Source organism: Phyllobates terribilis, unplaced genomic scaffold, assembly GCF_046119375.1.
Source record: "Phyllobates terribilis strain yellow unplaced genomic scaffold, ASM4611937v1 Scaffold_1__5_contigs__length_1240528914, whole genome shotgun sequence".
Lineage (NCBI taxonomy): Eukaryota > Metazoa > Chordata > Amphibia > Anura > Dendrobatidae > Phyllobates > Phyllobates terribilis.
Window position 1 is genome coordinate 550,636,205 of NW_027362761.1, and position 18,327 is coordinate 550,654,531.

Below are 18,327 nucleotides of genomic sequence, written 5' to 3' on the forward strand. Positions count from 1 at the left end.
AGGATGGGCTAAAAAAGTGGTGAAATGATTCCGCAAAATTGATGTTATCAGCAGATACTGTGGTTCTGTTACGGTTTGAGTGCTGAACACTTGACGGTCCCACGGTTGGCAAGTTGGAACTGTGAGATTCACTACGTGCACCACTGGTGTTTTGTGGAAAAGCACATGTAAGATTCTGCATCAGTCTCTGCTGATACTCCTGCATGTGTGCATCCCTTTCTATGGCAGGAATAATTTCGGCAAATTTACTTTTGTACCGGGGATCTAACAGTGTGGCAACCCAGTAGTCAGGATTATTTCTAATTCTCACAATTCGAGGGTCATGTTGCAGGTAGTGCAGCAAGAAGGCACTCATGTGTGTTGTGCATCCAGGAGCACAAAGTCCCTGTTATGTTGGTGGCGAGGTAACAATCATGCTTCCTTCCTCTGTCCTCTCCCCCCAACCTCGCACAACAGAAATGTGATCAAGGTCTCCCTCATCTGATGAGTCTTCCATCAGTTCGTCCTCCACTTCTTCCTGGGCTCCTGCACCTTCCTCACTAGTTTGGCTGCTACCATGCGCCCTGGTAAAACCATCTCCCCCACCCTCACATGCCTGCCGCCTTGGTGCTGCCGACCGTCTGGACCTTGCAGATGTTAGCCCTTCCGCATACAACTCCTCCTCCTCTATTTCCTCCACCTCCTCTTGTGCCACCACCTGACTCCGAATTCTGTTTAACATGTGCTCCAGCATGTAAATCAACGGAATAGTCATGCTGATAATGGCATCGTTAGCACTAAACATCTTCGTCGCCATTTCAAAACTGTGCAGAAGGGTGCATAGGTCCCTGATCTGAGACCACTCCTCCAGCGTGATTTGCCCCACCTCTGGATCTCGTTGGCCCAGGCTATACGTCAGAACGTATTGCACCAGGGCTTGTCGGTGCTGCCACAGTCGCTGCAACATGTGCAGAGTTGAATTCCACCGGGTAGGCACATCGCATTTTAGCCGGTGAAGTGGCAGGCCCAATGACTTCTGTAGAGATGTAAGTCGCTGAGCTGCGGGATGCGAACGGCGGAAGTGAGCACACAGCGACCGTGCCCTCTGCAGAAGGCCATCTAGTCTGGGATAGTGGGCTAAAAATTGCTGGACAACCAGGTTCAACAAGTGAGCCATACAAGGCACGTGTGTGACATTGCCCCGGCGAAGGGCCGCACCCAGGTTTGCAGCTTTGTCGCACACGGCCTTCCCTGGTTTTAGGTCCAGTGGAGACAACCATTCATGAAATTGGTTCTCCAGAGCTGACCACAACTCCTCAGCTGTGTGACTCACATTTCCCAGACATTTCAAAGTAAAAACCGCCTGATGACGTTGAGCCCTACTGCCAGCATAGTAAGGAGGTGTGCAGGATCCCTTCTGCGCAGTTAGAAAGCTTGTGGCATGACCAGACAGGCTTTGGGTGCAGGTGGAAGACCGAGAGGAGGTTGAGGAGGCAGAAGCAGTGGAGGAACTTTGACATAAAGAGGATTGACGCACAACTCGTGGGGACGGCAAGACTTGGACAGCAGCCCCTTGTCCTGCTGTCACCATAGTTACCCAGTGCCCAGTCAGTGACATGTAACGCCCCTGTCCATGCCTACTCGTCCAAGTGTCTGTGGTGAAATGCACCCTGTCACACAAAGAGTTTCTCAAAGAAGCGGTGATGTTGTGTGCGACATGCTGGTGGAGCGCAGGCACACCTTTCTTTGAGAAGTAGTGCCGACTGGGCATCTGGTACTGGGGCACTGCGACGGACATAAAGTCTCGAAAATCCTCTGTGTCCACCAGGCGGAAAGGCAGCATTTCTGTAGCCAAGAGTTTGCAGATGATGAAATTCAACCTCTTAGCTTTCTCATGGCTAGGAGGAAATGGTCTTTTACTTGTCCACATCTGAGGGACCGAGGGCTGGCTATTGTGCTTAGACGGGGTTGATAAGGGTGTCCCCGGCAAACTGCCGGTCTGTGAGGAAGATGCAGGCGGATATGTTAGGTTGCCTTGATCCAAAGGTGGTGCTATCGATGTCGGACAGCGCTCAACACCAGCTGGTGTTACCACCTCCAAAGAAAATGATGACCTGCCAATCACTCTGGCTGTTGCGGATAAAGAGGTGGCAGGTCTGCGCCCCAAAACAGATGTGACTGCTGTCCCCCCAGTCACAGAGGATGAAGAGGCCGCGGATGCACAAGATATGGCAGACGGCGGTTGGCCCGGCCGGCTAGGCCGCATTGTAGCACACTGTGCTTCCCACTGCAACTTATGCTTCATGTCCATGTGCCGGTTCATGCATGAAGTACTCCATCTATGTATTTTTTGGCCTCTACTTAGCTTTTGCTGACAAATGTTACAGATAACACGAGTTGGGTCATCTTTATCGATCTGAAAAAATGCCCAGGCTATGCAAGGCTTAGCACCCATGCGACCTGAAGAGCCACCACGACTTGTGGTGAGAGGCAGAGTTGTGTTTGAGGATGCAGTTGTTGACGTGCTTCCAGTACTACGTCTCTGTCCAGGAAGGCGCAACCTGACCTCGTCGTCACTAGCATCTTCCTCCACCTCCTCTGCTGACCTCATCTCTTGGCTGACTGTGGGTTGACAGTAAGTGGGATCTCCAACCTCATCATCATCACCCTGTGCGTTATCACACCCGTCGTCCTCAGAGCCAACCTGTTCCTGCCCTGACAAAAAACTAAAGTTGTCGCTCCAATCAGGTATTTGAGTCTCATCATCGTCTTCCTCATTATCTCCACCAACAGGAGTTACAGTTTGGGAATGAGGGTCTACATTATGGTCAGAACCTTCTGCGTCTGGTTCTGGATCCGACTCATAAAGATTCTGGGCATCAGTGCAGATCATTTCCTCGTCTGGATTCACAGAAGCGCTGGAGTCGACCTCTGATTCCCAGGCTATAGTATGAGTAAACAGCTCTGCAGACTCAACCATCTGTTCTACCTCATACTCAGACGGGCAGCTGGAGATTTGGGAGCTGTGAGGAAGCAAGTGCGATTGGGGTGACACCGTTGAGAACTGGAGTATTTGTGATGTTGAAGTTGATGTGGAGGAGAGCCCACTTAAAGGAGCACTTGATATCCGTTGAAGCACCTGCTGTTTTTGTGCCTCATCTGGAATTTGTAGCGATTGGCGTGGCCGTAAAAAGGGATCTTATCACATTGTCCGCTAAAAGAAGTAGACATTTTAGTTTGGCTGGAAGATGGTCTTTCTTCTGCAGATGTTACTGTTGCTTTAACACCTACCCCACGGACACAACCTTTTTTCCCCTTCCCAACACGCCTATTCCCCTTTCCACCAGCAGCAGGCCTTTTTCCACTCATTTTGGTGGTTAACTAATTCACAACTCTGGAGTTGTTTGCACAAAAAAACAATGGATGGTAACCGAGCAGAGCTGAGTGGCCAAACTGTGGTATTAGGCCAAAACTATTGGCTGGGTTAGATGCAGAAAAAAATTATATTCAATTTGCAACCTGATGGAGGTCAGTATAGATGGACTAATAGAGAAAGTCCCACACACTGCTAGAAGGCCAAATATTTTTTCAGAGCTAGATGCAGACAAAAAATTATTTTGAATTTGCAATCTGATGGAGGTCAGTATAGGTGGACTAATAGAACAAGTCCCACACACTGCTAGAAGGCCAAATATTTTTTCAGAGCTAGATGAAGAAAAAAATTATATTCAGTTTGCAACCTGATGGAGGTCAGTATAGATGGACTAATAGAACAAATCCCACACACAGCTAGAAGCCCAAATATTTTTTCAGAGGTAGATGCAGATAAAAATTATTTTTAATTTGCAACCTGATGGAGGTCAGTATAGATGGACTAATAGAGAAAGTCCCACACACTGCTAGAAGGCCAAATATTTTTTCAGAGCTAGATGCAGAAAAAAATTATATTCAGTTTGCAACCTGATGGAGGTCAGTATAGATGGACTAATAGAACAAGTCCCACACACAGCTAGAAGCCCAAATATTTTTTCAGAGGTAGATGCAGATAAAAATTATTTTTAATTTGCAACCTGATGGAGGTCAGTATAGATGGACTAATAGAGAAAGCCCCACACACTGCTAGAAGGCCAAATAATTTTTCAGAGCTAGATGCAGAAAAAAATTATATTCAGTTTGCAACCTGATGGAGGTCTGTATAGATGGATTAATAGAACAAGTCCCACACACAGCTAGAAGCCCAATATTTTTTCAGAGGTAGATGCAGAAAAAAAATTATTTTTAATTTGCAACCTGATGGAGGTCAGTATAGATGGACTAATAGAGAAAGTCCCACACACTGCTAGAAGGCCAAATATTTTTTCAGAGCTAGATGCAGAAAAAAATTATATTCAGTTTGCAACCTGATGGAGGTCAGTATAGATGGACTAATAGAACAAGTCCCACACACAGCTAGAAGCCCAAATATTTTTTCAGAGGTAGATGCAGATAAAAATTATTTTTAATTTGCAACCTGATGGAGGTCAGTATAGATGGACTAATAGAGAAAGTCCCACACACTGCTAGAAGGCCAAATATTTTTTCAGAGGTAGATGCAGATAAAAATTATTTTTAATTTGCAACCTGATGGAGGTCAGTATAGATGGACTAATAGAGAAAGTCCCACACACTGCTAGAAGGCCAAATATTTTTTCAGAGCTAGAAGCAGAAAAAAATTATATTCAGTTTGCAACCTGATGGAGGTCAGTATAGATGGACTAATAGAACAAGTCCCACACACAGCTAGAAGCCCAAATATTTTTTCAGAGGTAGATGCAGATAAAAATTATTTTTAATTTGCAACCTGATGGAGGTCAGTATAGATGGGCTAATAGAGAAAGTCCCACACACTGCTTGAAGGCCAAATATTTTTTCAGAGCTAGATGCAGATAAAAATTATTTTTAATTTACAACCTGATGGAGGTCAGTATAGATGGACTAATAGAGAAAGTCACACACACTGCTAGAAGGCCAAATATTTTTTCAGAGCTAGATGCAGAAAAAAATTATATTCAGTTTGCAACCTGATAGAGGTCAGTATAGATGGACTAATAGAACAAGTCCCACACACAGCTAGAAGCCCAAATATTTTTTCAGAGGTAGATGCAGATAAAAATTATTTTTAATTTGCAACCTGATGGAGGTCAGTATAGATGGACTAATAGAGAAAGTCCCACACACTGCTAGAAGCCCAAATATTTTTTCAGAGCTAGATGCAGAAAAAAATTATATTCAGTTTGCAACCTGATGGAGGTCAGTATAGATGGACTAATAGAACATGTCCCACACACTGCTAGAAGCCCAAATATTTTTTCAGAGCTAGATGCAGAAAAAAATTATATTCAATTTGCAACCTGATGGAGGTCAGCATAGATGGACTAATAGAATGATGCTATGCCCAAAAGATTTTACTTCACTAGGTGCAGTAAAAAAATTGGTATTCTATACACAGGTGGTATATCTTGCAACACAGATAGGCTACTCCACTGACTAACACACTCTGCAATAGGCCAAAAAGGATTAGCTTTGCTAGATTCAGCCAAATGCTGTGAAAAAAACTTGCACAGCACTGGCACAGACCTGCCGGGCAAAAACTGATAGGAACTGATGTAACCTAGTCCTGAAAAGGACTGCAATTACAATTAGTCTTTACTCCCACAATCTATCTATTTAAGAGCACAGACCTGCCTGATAAAAGTCGTAGGAAATGCTGTAACCTAGTCCTTAAAAGGACTGCAATCACAACTATTCCCTACTCCCAAGCTATCTGTAGATTTGTGCGAAAATTGGCTTGAAATTAACAAGGTATAGCGCACACAGCAACAGCGGTGCCGTCTAACACGCAGCTGCAGCAGTGAGAAAATGGTGGCGACGGGGAAAATGGCTTGGTCTTATAGGGCAAGGACATGTGACATACACTGCCAATGACACATGCCCTTGCTTGTGTGAAAAACAGCAGTTCGCTCCGTGTGTGCGCTGCTGATAGGCTGACAGACTGCACCTCCCCACTGCAAATGCGGGAAAGAGAAAAAAAAATGGAGATCTTCATTATTCCTGCAGAGATCCATCCCCTGCCCCTCCCCCCACCCCGCTGTACACTCAAACTGCGTATTAACATTAATTTTCATCATTACTGAGAAAAAATCCAGTTATGATTTTGGTGCACGAACAGTTATCGAACATAACCTCGAACAGCCAAATTTTTTCAAATCGTTCGTGTTCGCCGAACGGCTCGAACACCGCTCAAAACAGCTCGAATTTGAGATTGGCGAACAGTTCGAGTAGAACAACGCTCATCTCTACTCCCCAGTGAGATGGGACATGATGAAGGCCACCTTGGCCCGGTCGGAGATGAACTGGTATGCCAATAGCTCAAAGTACAGGCTGCACTGGTTTATGAAACCCCGAGCTAAAGTAGGTTCGCCGGCAAAGCGTGGAGGTGCCAGAAGCCGAGGTCCATAGTCGGGTACCATGAAGGGACTGGATTGCGGCACCGCAGGAATGGGCACGGCTGGACCAGAGGTATACATAGACGAGTCACACAATGTGCCTAGACGAGAGTTAACGGACCGTAGATAGGACAGTACCACCTCCTGCTGAGTTTTCTGACGTAAGACTTCCTGGTGCAGATCGGAGATCTGGAGGCCACCGGGTTCCATGGCCTGAGCAAACTGTAACGGGTCTGGGAGGTGGAACCTCAGAGCAACTATACAAGGGGGCAGTCCTTGTAAGGAAGCGGGTGGCTCCCAGGGAAGACGGGCAGGTAGTCACGGCAAGTGACAGGGACAGTCTCTGGGTAGAGGGGCAGCGGGCTGGTGAGCACTCCCAGGTGAGCGGGCGAGAGTCTCTGGACAGGCAAGTGGTCACAGCAAGTGACGACAGAACCTCCAGGTAGGCTAGCAGGCAGGTAACAGGTGAGCGCTCCCAGGTGAGCAGGCAAGAGTCTCTGGACAGGCAGGTGGTCACGGCAAGTGACAGCAGAGCCTCCAGTTAGGCTAGCAGGCAGGTAACAGGTGAGCGCTCCCAGGTGAGCGGGCAAGAGTCTCTGGACAGGCAGGTGGTCACGGCAAGTGACGGCAGAGCCTCCAGGTAGGCTAGCAGGCAGGTAACAGGTGAGCGCTCCCTCGTGAGCGGGCAAGAGTCTCTGGACAGGCAGGTGGTCACGGCAAGTGACGGCAGAGCCTCCAGGTAGGCTAGAAGGCAGGTAACGGGTGAACGCTTCCCAGGTGAGCGGGCAGGCTGGTCCATAGACAGACTGACAGGAGTCGGAGGGCAGACCGTCGGACCGCAGGCTTGCAAGCGGGTAGCGGATATCAGGCAGGTATCAAGCAGGAATCTGGCAGGTGACTGGCAGGTAACAGGCAGGAATCTGGCAGGTGACTGGCAGGTAACAAGCAGGAATCTGGCAGGTGACTGGCAGGTAACTGGTAACGGGACCTGAGGGCTGAAGCAGAGTGAAGGCTTTGCAACAACATTGCTCGGGTACCTCCATTTTGGAGAAGGTGCCTTATATATGGGAGGTCATCCGGCAATTGGCCGGGGACTCCTTAGGACGGCGCGCGCGGTCCCTTTAAGAGAGGGGGAGCGCGCGCACGCCCTAAGCACACTGCCGGGGAAGGAGCGCGTGCCGGAAGCAGCGGGGAGAGAAGCGCTGGAGGGCGCCACGCCAGGAGCGGGGAGGTGAGAGGGACGGCGTCTCTGCCTAGTACGGGGCAGAGACGCCGATGCTACAGACTTTAAAAAGTTAATTTTTGGTTTAAGTTACATCTCCAGTGTTGCTGCAGTCATGATTGTGTAGAAACACACAAGCTGCCACTAAATCAGTTCAGCTTCAATAGGAAGATATAGAACTCATGAATTAAAAATATAATATTTTATTGAAGTCTACACATAAAAAAGTAACAAGAGTATAAAAAATACTTTAAAAAGCAGGAACCTTCAAATTCCCTACATCTGAGCTTACCCAAATGTGTGGTGATTGCACTTAGCCCAATGGTTAGATATGTAGGTACAATCCTGGAAAAAGTTACCATAAGCAGTATAATCATTAACTCAATTGATAGCAAAGTTAGGTGTCATTGAATAATATAAAGTGCCAGTGCACATAGAAACAAAACCCAACTAATACAAAAAAAAGTAAATTACGAGGTAACCATAAACCAGATGGTGTACATTGATATTTGCAGACAATAGGACTAACTCAAAATCCCTCTATACATAGTGAATAGTAGGTAGAAATGCATAGGGAGATGAGATAGTGGTGTATATAGAAGTGTAGGGATAAAAGGCTAGTACTCACACGAATGGGAGCTTGTAGGGAACCAACCCCGACGACGCCGTTTCGCAAGTGCTTCTTCAGAGGGGGCATTTCTACTTACGATTCACTATGTATAGAGGGATCTTGAGACAACTCTGCTGTCTGCAAATCTCCCTATGCATTTCTACCTACTATTCACTATGTATAGAGGGATTTTGAGTTAGTCCTATTGTCTGCAAATATCAATGTATACCATCTGGTTTATGGTTACCTCGTAATTTACTTTTTTTTGCATTAGTTGGGTTTTGTTTCTATATGCACTGGCACTTTATATTATTCAATGACACCTAACTTTGCTATCAATTGAGTTAATGATTATACTGCTTATGGTAACTATTTCCAGGATTGTACCTACATATCTAACCATTGGGCTAAGTGCAATCACCACACATTTGGGTAAGCTCAGATGTAGTGAATTTGAAGGTTCCTGCTTTTTAAAGTATTTTTTATACTCTTGTTACTTTTTTATGTGTAGACTTCAATAAAATATTATATTTTTAATTCATGAGTTCTATATCTTCCTATTGAAGCTGAACTGATTTAGTGGCAGCTTGTGTGTTTCTATTGAATTTTGGGAATTTACATTTTGACCATTGTGTTATACACAGTCATGATTGTGTGTCTGGGTGCTGATAAGGGCTATGTTGGCGGTTCAGGAGGGGCTAGAAGCTGACCAGTTCCCTTTAAAGTACATGCTGTTCCAATCCTACATGAGAGGTGAGGTGTCAGACCTGCTCCCACTCTAGAGCTTTTTTTTAATCTTTTTCGGGCTACTTCATCTTTGTCAAAAACCCTTATGGATTTATTTTTAAGCAGCGGCAAACATCTCTCCAGAGAGCACTGTAAAATCAATAGTAGTTATTTACAACATTTTTGCCTCTCTTCACTCAATTACATTATTGACCAGTATATGCATACATTAACTATAAATTAAAAAAAAAAGAATGTCATCGAGAGAAGCGAGCTCTTGTAATTGTGTGTCCATAGTAGTCACGGGAAGATCATGGCAGTGATATAATAGGGAAATATTTTCTCTACCGAGAAAAGTTTTAAAGGGTTGAATTTTAACCTTTTTTATGCAAAAAAATATAATATAAAGGATTGCAGTCTATTACTTGGTGTGAACCATATAATAAATCTAAATGAACTATAAAGGCATTATAGGTCAATGTTCAGTATAAGTTTCATGTTTTATATGAGAGATAACACCAATTTTTCCCTCTATGGGATCTATCTCTAAATTTTAGTTGCCTCTGAGCTAGTAGGTGGAGAATAGCTGTTATGCTATTTCCCATACATATACAGCACTCAAGGACATGGAGGATTTCTGCTCTTCTATATCTATGCAGCATAAGTTTAAATACCGCAAGTCATTATACAGTAGTACTGAGAAGTGTAGCTGTGCATTGTAGAGAGATGAAACACTTACTAGAAAACAAAAGCTTTATCTTTCTCTATTTTTCATTCTTCTTCTCCTCCCCTCTTCATAGAATTTAATAGGCAGCTATAATCTGATCCCTCAGTGAGCTCTCAGTCTGTCTTCTTTTTACCTAGACAAATTTTAGATGCAAGTAGGCTGGGTTAAGAAGAAGGAGGAGGGCTCAGAAGTGGAGCAGTAGGATATTTTCTAATATACTGTATAAAAAGTCTTATATTTGTACTATTGCAGTATCGTTTTATGTAAAGTGACCATATAAGCCATATTCTTTTCAGTGCAGATTTGTTACAAAACTCTTAAAGGTTTCCTGATGCCAGCAAAGTGTATAAGAATCCTGAAGTTTCACGCACACATTGCTCTTTTGTGACTTGCAGATATGATGCAGATTTAATTCTGTGTATTGTCAATTCTTTCAGCATTTTTGCTGCAGATTTCATCCATACTAATGAGTAGGGAAAAATCTGCACCAAAAACGCAAGTAAATAATGCAGCAAAAATGCGTGTTTTTATCCCTGTGTTTTTCCTGCCAAGAGATGCAGAAATGGTGTCCAAATTACTGCACCAAATACTTAACGTGTGCACATACACTTACGATTCCAGATCGAAATAAGAAAATAAAAATAGACCTACTTCCACCTCAAAAATTTAGGATTTTTTAAAAGTCTGAAAATGTCTTGCAAATTATCTCCCGCTTAGTTCATTATTGAAATGAAATTAGAGACGAGTGGACCTGTGGAAGTTCGGGTTCTCGTACCCGAACCGAACTTTATTCCAAAGTTTGGTTCGGGTACGAGAACTGTGGCTGAACTTGAACCAGAATCATAACCCCATTTAAAGCAATTGAGACCAGAACTTTGGATCTAAACACAAATTCTCTCTCCCGGACTTCCCTCGGAACTCCAAAAATTGCAACAGACTTCCAGGAGAAGTCCACGTTCGGCGTTTAGCACAGGACAATAACTGTCCGGTACTAACCCAAAACTTTTAAGTTCGGGTTTGCTCATCTCTAATTGTGACACCATAGACAAACCAATAGTGTGAGAACGTTCGTTGACATCTGCTCGCTGCCAGCTGTACACCGAAATGTGATGGTGCATTACCGCCTTCCTCTTACCCAAGGTCACTTGTGTACATTGGACATGGCTGAACTATCTAAGGTTCCTGATTTACAAGTACATCAAGGTGCTTGATAGGGTTAAAGTGGGTTCACTATTGGATTGGATGCGAGCACATTTCTAAGACCCGGTTCACTCATCATGATGACCCTAAAATAAAATAAAAATAATAAATAATAATAAAGCAATAAGCTAAAACAACTTACCCTCAAACACTTTTCACAATCCATTAATTCCAAATGGCAAATGTTCTGTGCATTTCGATAAGGATGTTTTGATCCATATTTTAAGTTTTGATGACTGAAGGACACAAGGTGAAATCCTGCTGCCGGGCAGAAAACGAACATGTACTGTAGATATAATTTACTAGGACAATCAGCAAGATGTGATGATGATGAAGTTGAATGGGAACACGAAACGCTGAGTAATTTGCTCTTAGCATGCCAGCCAGGTCCGCAAAAGGTTAAAGAACAAAGGTCTATAGCTCCTGGGAGGTTTGTTTCATTTGCACATCAGCCAAGAGTTAATGGCCATTAAACTGTTGTTTTCCTAATGGACAGAACTGAATTGATTTAGTAAATAAAAGTGACAGAGTCAGATCCCACAGAGGTATCAGGAAATCAGGCTGCACCTGTTATTTGCAAATCATTAGCTGCCATGTCATCAGCTTCTATTTCTTTGTAACCAGAGAGAAAAATGTTGAAGTGTTAAAATGAATATAGAATATTAAAGGGGTTGTCCAGGTAAAAACAAGTTATCACCTATCCATTTGATAGGTGATAACTTACTGTTTGTTATGGGTGCGACAGCTGGGACCTGCATAGATTGGCGGAATTTTTATCCTCACACAGCAATTTTATCCCTGTTATTAAATAGAGCGAGGAAAGAAAAAAATACATTAAATCAACTCACAATGTGGACAATGATCAACATAGCTATGATTAAGAGCGTGGAAATGCTCGAAACGCGTAGGCCTAGGGTTCAGATGTTTTTAGAGCATATCAATAAATGATGTTTTTAATATTTTTCACCTCTAAAATTACTTTGATTTTTGTGTTAGCTGGATAACCTTTTTCCACTAAATAGAGTATTGGGTCGAATGCCTGAATTCTGCTCCATTCATTCATTATGGGGTTGCCGGAAAAAAGCCAAGTGCAATGCTTGGACGCCCCATAAGTAGTGAATGGAGTGGCGGTCAAGTATGCACAAAACTGCTCTACTCCAAAGGTGACAAAAGAGTTTCATTCTACCGATCAGTGGATAGCTGATAATTTATTTTCTCTGGACAAACCTATTGACTCATCAGGAGACAAGACTTAAAGGGAACCTGTCACCATGAAAATGCAGGCTAATCTATAGGCACCTGTCAGAAAAATATTAAGAAAATATTAACAATTTCTCCCAAACCCCTCTTTCCTTTTCCCCTATAGTAATTGTCAAAAAAGAAGAGCTGACACTTGGCCAGTGGCATCTATGCAAATTAACGCACACATGAGAAGTGCCTTGTAAGCAAATGCTAGCACATTGGGTGCTATCAAACCCAATTAACACGGGCTTGTGATAAATTTACACCTAGCTGAGAATGTTGTATTCCCAGGAGCTTCAAAGGAACTCTGTCACACTACTGTATTGTATTGCACCCTTTTGTAAAATCTTTGTATATTTTTCCTAATCACTGCCTCCCTTTTGGATTAAATATAAAATGTAATAGTCCTATTTCTTTTGCTCTGTAATCGTTCCCTCCCCCGAAGCTATATAAGCTACCAGAACGCAGGCGTCCAACCAGGCCTGTATTATATTTCAAACTGTCCGGTGGTGGCAGCGAATAATAATAATTGGGCTATCGTGAAGCAGTAACCATACTGGGGTATATACACATATTCCAAGCGTTGGAATCCGGAGGTGTGACGCCATACTCTTTCTGCTCGGTTGCCGATAGCTACGTAGTGAGTAATCGGGATCGTGTGCTCGTGAATCCCTGCTCAATCTTGTGAATTCTTAACAGAGTGACGGCAGTGGTGGGATATTGTGTGATCTCTCCGGTGTCGTCGCCTGACGTCCCTGACAGCACCATATTATAGAGCAACGGGAGCTCAGAAAATTAATACATAATTTGGTGAGAAAAGAATCAGTATAACCTGTGTTTTAACCATTTATAGCTCTGCTCTTTCTGGGATTTTCAGTCTAGTGGGTGGTCCTATCAGTGACTAACAGCTTTCTTTGAATAAGAGTGCATATATATGTAGCTGTCCGTTTCTGGACTGAAAATCCCAGAAAAAGCAGAGCTGTAAAAGATTAAAACACAGGTTATAAAGAATATTCTCTCACAAACCTATATATATATATATATATATTTATATATCAGCTTCCCCTGCTCATTATCATCCTGCCTGCAGATTGGACTGCACTTTCCTGATGACAGGTTCCATTTATAGGGAATCTGTTACTTTGGTCATGGATATAAGGTTAACCTGCAGGTAAATAGCACTGAAAAAGAGGCTGCCGGGAGATAATAAATTTATTTCCTCCCAGGAGCTGCTGACTTTCAGTCATGGGGGTATGCACACAGTTGCTACTTTAAAAAAATGATCAAAATGTTAGCCTTTTGGGAAACTATTTCAAGTAGGCAGCTTAAATGATCTGTATAGCTTTGGATCCATTTTATTATCAATCAAATGCATCTAACATTGAATAAAAATATATATTGCAAATACTTTACTGTCCTGTTAAAAGATGAACAAATCTCCAGAAATTCTTCACGAGCAGAAACACTCAAATCAGCCACAAAAAGTAGTGACAAGACCTCTAAGCAAAATAAACAGCAGCTCCCGTCTGGTTTCCCGATTTCTTCTTTTCATGACTCTTTTCTCTTTTCTGGTCTTCTCCTCTGTCTGAATTAGCATCATGTTTATGTGAACCATGATGCACTTCAATGAGGTGCATCACACTATTTGACCATATTGGTCAAAGCATAACATTAGTGGGGTTGTGCCCCACATGAACACTGACAGTCTACTTAGTGCCGGAAGGCAGAAGAGAAAAAAAGCCTTAGACAGGTGAGTATAAACTTTTATTATTTTTTAACTCCTATCTCACCCAGTATAAATTCAGCAAAGTGGTGGTCTAATGGCCCTCATATTGCTGAATTTATGCAGACTGAATCCCTTCTAACTTGGTGTCTAAGGAAAACAAATTGTTATGGTAATTCTTAATTAATTTGATTCGTTATGAATCGGTTCTCTCATCTTTAGACTTCAGTATGCAAATCCTTTTTTAAAAAAATGTGTTTCCTTGGGACAAACAATGTTTGATTGATGAGGGTCGGACCTCCATAATTCCCCAAAAATGTCAATGAGACATGCTGCAGTTAAAGGCACAACTCTTATGGACGAGTCCTAAATGTCCCAATGCCCATTGATCAATCACTAATGGTCTATGTTAAAGAAAGCCGTTTATTTTGTAGTCCATAAGAATATGTTTAGTTACAATATCTTGGATTTATTAGGATGTTATAAAACTACAAATGGCTTTTCCTAAAGATAGTCCTTCAGTATTATATGCCAATAGAGCGGGTGCAGAGAAGAGCAACCAAGATTATTAAGGGAATGGGTGGACTGCAATACCAGGACAGGCTATAAAACTTCGGGCTATTTAGTTTGGAAAAATGAAAGTCTAGGGGCCTTCATTTGGGTACAAATATATGAGGGGACAGTACAGAGATCTTTCTAAAGATCATTTTGCACTTAAGCCTTCAACGAGGACAAGGGGGCATCCTCTACAGGAAATAAAGTTTAATCAAAGATGCAGATTCTTTACTGTATAGCAGTGAAACTATTGGGATTCTCTGCTACATCATGTTGTTATGGTTGTTTTACTGCAAAAGTACAAAAGTGCAAAAGTCCTGGATGCCTTTCCTGAGAAATATAATATTACAGATTATGGCCACTAGATTCAGCGATGGGACGTTGGTCCAGGGAACTAGTCTGATTGTTGTATGGAGACGGGAAGGAATTTTTCCCCTAATATGGAGCTATTAATGTGTGCCCCATAGGATTTTTGCTCTCCTGTGCATCACAGACATAGGTTGAACTCGAATGGACTTAAGTCTACCTTCAACCTTAAAACTATGAAACTTTGATTTCTTAAATATTTTTTTTATTGTTTGGTGTTTAATTGTATATATGCTACATTAACCTTTCTATACAAATAATAATACATTTTTCCAATTTTAAGGGTTTTTTTGGGAGCTAGTTGTCAAGTGGCTACTTACCTATGTGAGAGTGTGAATTGCGATAGCAGCAGGAGAGCATTAGGACCTTGTGAGTTTTACCTGGCTGAGCTCAGAGCAGGGGCAGATCAGGAGATCCTGTGTGTTCTGAGGGTGTCTGCTGTGTGAGACGCTGGACTGGGAGTCTGAAAAGAACTGCGAGGACTGAACTGCAACAAGACTTTCTCTCTACAAGCTTTCCTGTGGGGTTTGATAATCCCTGGCCCTGCTAAAGCTGTGTCCCTGCTTAAGAACAAGTGCTGAGCTGGGGAAAGCTGTGTGGCTCTTTAGAGTTTTGTGGAAGTCCATGCTGAGTGGACTAGAGACTTTGTGCTGAATGAGCCAAGTGTCGAGTGAGAGAGAAAGAGACTGAGGATATCATCTCTGTGACGAAGCGCGTGGTCGGTGGTCTGGAAAACAGTGAGTGACTGCTAGAGTAGAGAAGGAGTCCGGTGCCATTAACATTGAGAGGATACTGACAAGCCTTGTGAAGAGTTCTTCCCAGACCTTAACCTGAGGCTGCAGGACTAAAGTCCCTGGCGTGTGGGTGTGGGCTCGGCATTGGCCGACAAGACATGGCACCTTTGCTGTTTTTGTGAATGTTTCTTTTTATTTGGCGCCAAAGTTTTCTCGGGACTAGCTGCAGCCACCGCGATTTACAGGCCTGTGATAGACCACATCTGAGGTTAACGGTACTGTAACTGTAAGATACCCGGGTATCTCTATACTAGAGATATAAGAGCAATTGGTATAGCTTCATGCATTGTTATTGTTAATAGTGGTAGGATTGTACTCCGCGTGCCATCTCAGGGGTCCCTATAGAACACCCTCACTAGATAGACACAGTGTTTAGGTAAAATTGTTCCAGATCTTTAGTATAATTCACATAAACTGGAAACCTTGAGATAGGCACATTGATTTCAGCTTTTGCTGATTGTGTCTATTTAGTAGAGACAGATAGAACCTGAGACTGATTCATGCAATCCTGAATTTTAGTCTAATCCCTGTATTAGTAAAGAAAGTGTTGCTTATTTCTGTCTCAGTCTCAGTTTGTGACTCACTGGATCCCTCTCGGACCTCCGGTCATTACAACCTACAGTATATAGTCCATATGCACCATCTCTCCATCATGTCTTCTTTTTACCTTACATAGTTACATAGTTTATAAGGCCGAAAAAAGACAAGCGTCCATCCAGTTCAGCCTATTTCTTGTGCACTGCAGCTATTCCGCAGCGTTGATCCAGGGGAAGGCAAAAAAAAAAAAACATGCGGTATAGGTCAATTTACATCTTTGAGGAAAAATTCACTTCCCGACACCAATCTGGCAGTCAGATTAAATCCCTGGATTAATTAACTAAGCATAAGATGTAATTTTATTGTTCTCAAGAAAGGCGTCCAGGCCTCTCTTGAACTCATTAAGTGAGTTGGACATCACCACTTCCTCTCCCAGAGAGTTCCAGAGTCTCACGGCTCTGACCGTAAAGAATCCCCTTCTATGTTGGTGCAGGAACCTCCTTTCCTCCAGACGCATAGTGTGCCCCCTCGTCTTTGTCACCATCCTTGGTATAAACAGGTCATGGGAGAGATCTCTGTACTGCACCCTGATGTATTTATACATGTTTATGATGTCTCCCCTAAGCCTTCTCTTTTCCAAAGTAAATAGGCCTAATTTTGACAACCTCTCTGGGTATTCTAGTCCCTCCATTCCCTTTATTACCTTAGTCGCCCTCCTTTGTACCCTCTCTAGCTCCAATATGTCTTTCCTGAGCACCGGAGCCCAGAACTGTGCACAATATTCTAAGTGCGGCCTTACCAGCGATTTATACAGAGGAAGAACAATGTTCTCATGATATGCCCCTATTCCTCTTCTGATGCATGCCATGACTCTATTTGCCTTCACAGCTGCTGCCTGACACTGGGCATTCCAATTTAATTTTCTATTAACCAAGACGCCCAGGTCCTTCTCCATGTCAGATTTCCCCAAAGGTTTCCCATTTAATATGTATGAGTGACTGCTGTTTTTCTTTCCCATGTGCATGACCTTACATTTATCGGCATTGAACCCCATTTGCCATTTTTTGGCCCAACTCCCCAATTTATCTAAATCCTCCTATAGCTGTGCCCTATCCTCATCTGTATTAACTACTTTACAAAGTTTAGTATCATCTGCAAATATTGCTATTTTACTATGCAACCCTTCCACTAGATCATTAATAAATATATTAAATAATATAGGGCCCAAGACAGACCCTTGAGGCACCCCGCTAGTAACCCTGACACACCCTGAGCTTACTCCATTGATAACCACCCTCTGCTTTCTATCATTCAGCCAGCTATTTACCCACTTGCACACATTATCCCCCAGACCAAGCATTCTCATTTTATATACCAACCTTTTGTGTGGCACAGTATCAAACGCTTTGGAGAAGTCAAGGTATACAACATCCACTGACTCTGCCCGGTCCAGCTGTGAGCTCACCTCCTTGTAGAAGGCCATCAGGTTTGTTTGGCAGGAGTGATCCCTCATGAATCCATGTTGATATGGAGTTAGACAGTTATTATCATTAAGATATTCTACAATAGCATCTCTAAGAAATCCTTCAAACAATTTACCCACAACAGACGTTAAGCTGACTGGTCTATAGTTCCCAGGGTCACTTTTAGACCCCTTTTTGAATATTGGTACCACATTTGCTTGGCGCCAGTCTAGTGGGACAGTCCCTGTCCATAAAGAGTGCTTGAATATAAGATACAGCGGTCTGTCTATCACATTACTTAATTCTTTTAGTACCCGGGGGTGTATGCCGTCTGGGCCTGGTGACTTGTCTATTTTGATATTATTTAGGCGTTTCTGAACTTCCTCCTGGGTTAGGTGGGTGATATTTAGCAGAGGGTTTACTTTATCACTCTGCATTTCCTCCGATAAATTATTTTCTTTTGTGAAAACAGTGGAGAAGAAGCTATTGAGTAGGTTTGCTTTACCCTCATCACCCTCTATGATTTTACCCAGGTTATTTTTCAATGGGCCAACTCCATCAGTTTTAATCCTTTTACTGTTTATATAGTTAAAGAACAGTTTGGGATTCGTTTTACTTTCCATGGCAATTAGTCTCTCTGTCTCCTCTTTTGCTATTCTTATTTGTTTCTTACAGATTTTGTTTTTTTCCCTATAAGA

General features: G+C 42.9%; 1 long non-coding RNA gene across 1 annotated transcript in view; it reads right to left on the reverse strand.

Moving 5' to 3' along the window:
* Positions 1-11,301, reverse strand: part of LOC141168832 (uncharacterized) — a 118,017-nt gene extending 106,716 nt beyond the window's left edge. Inside the window, exons 1-2 of the long non-coding RNA XR_012252277.1 lie at positions 11,092-11,301; positions 9,762-9,882 (exon numbers count right to left, since the gene is read on the reverse strand). This is a non-coding gene — a long non-coding RNA (uncharacterized lncRNA). The remainder of the gene's footprint in view (positions 1-9,761; positions 9,883-11,091) is intronic.
* Positions 11,302-18,327: the final 7,026 nt, after the last annotated feature.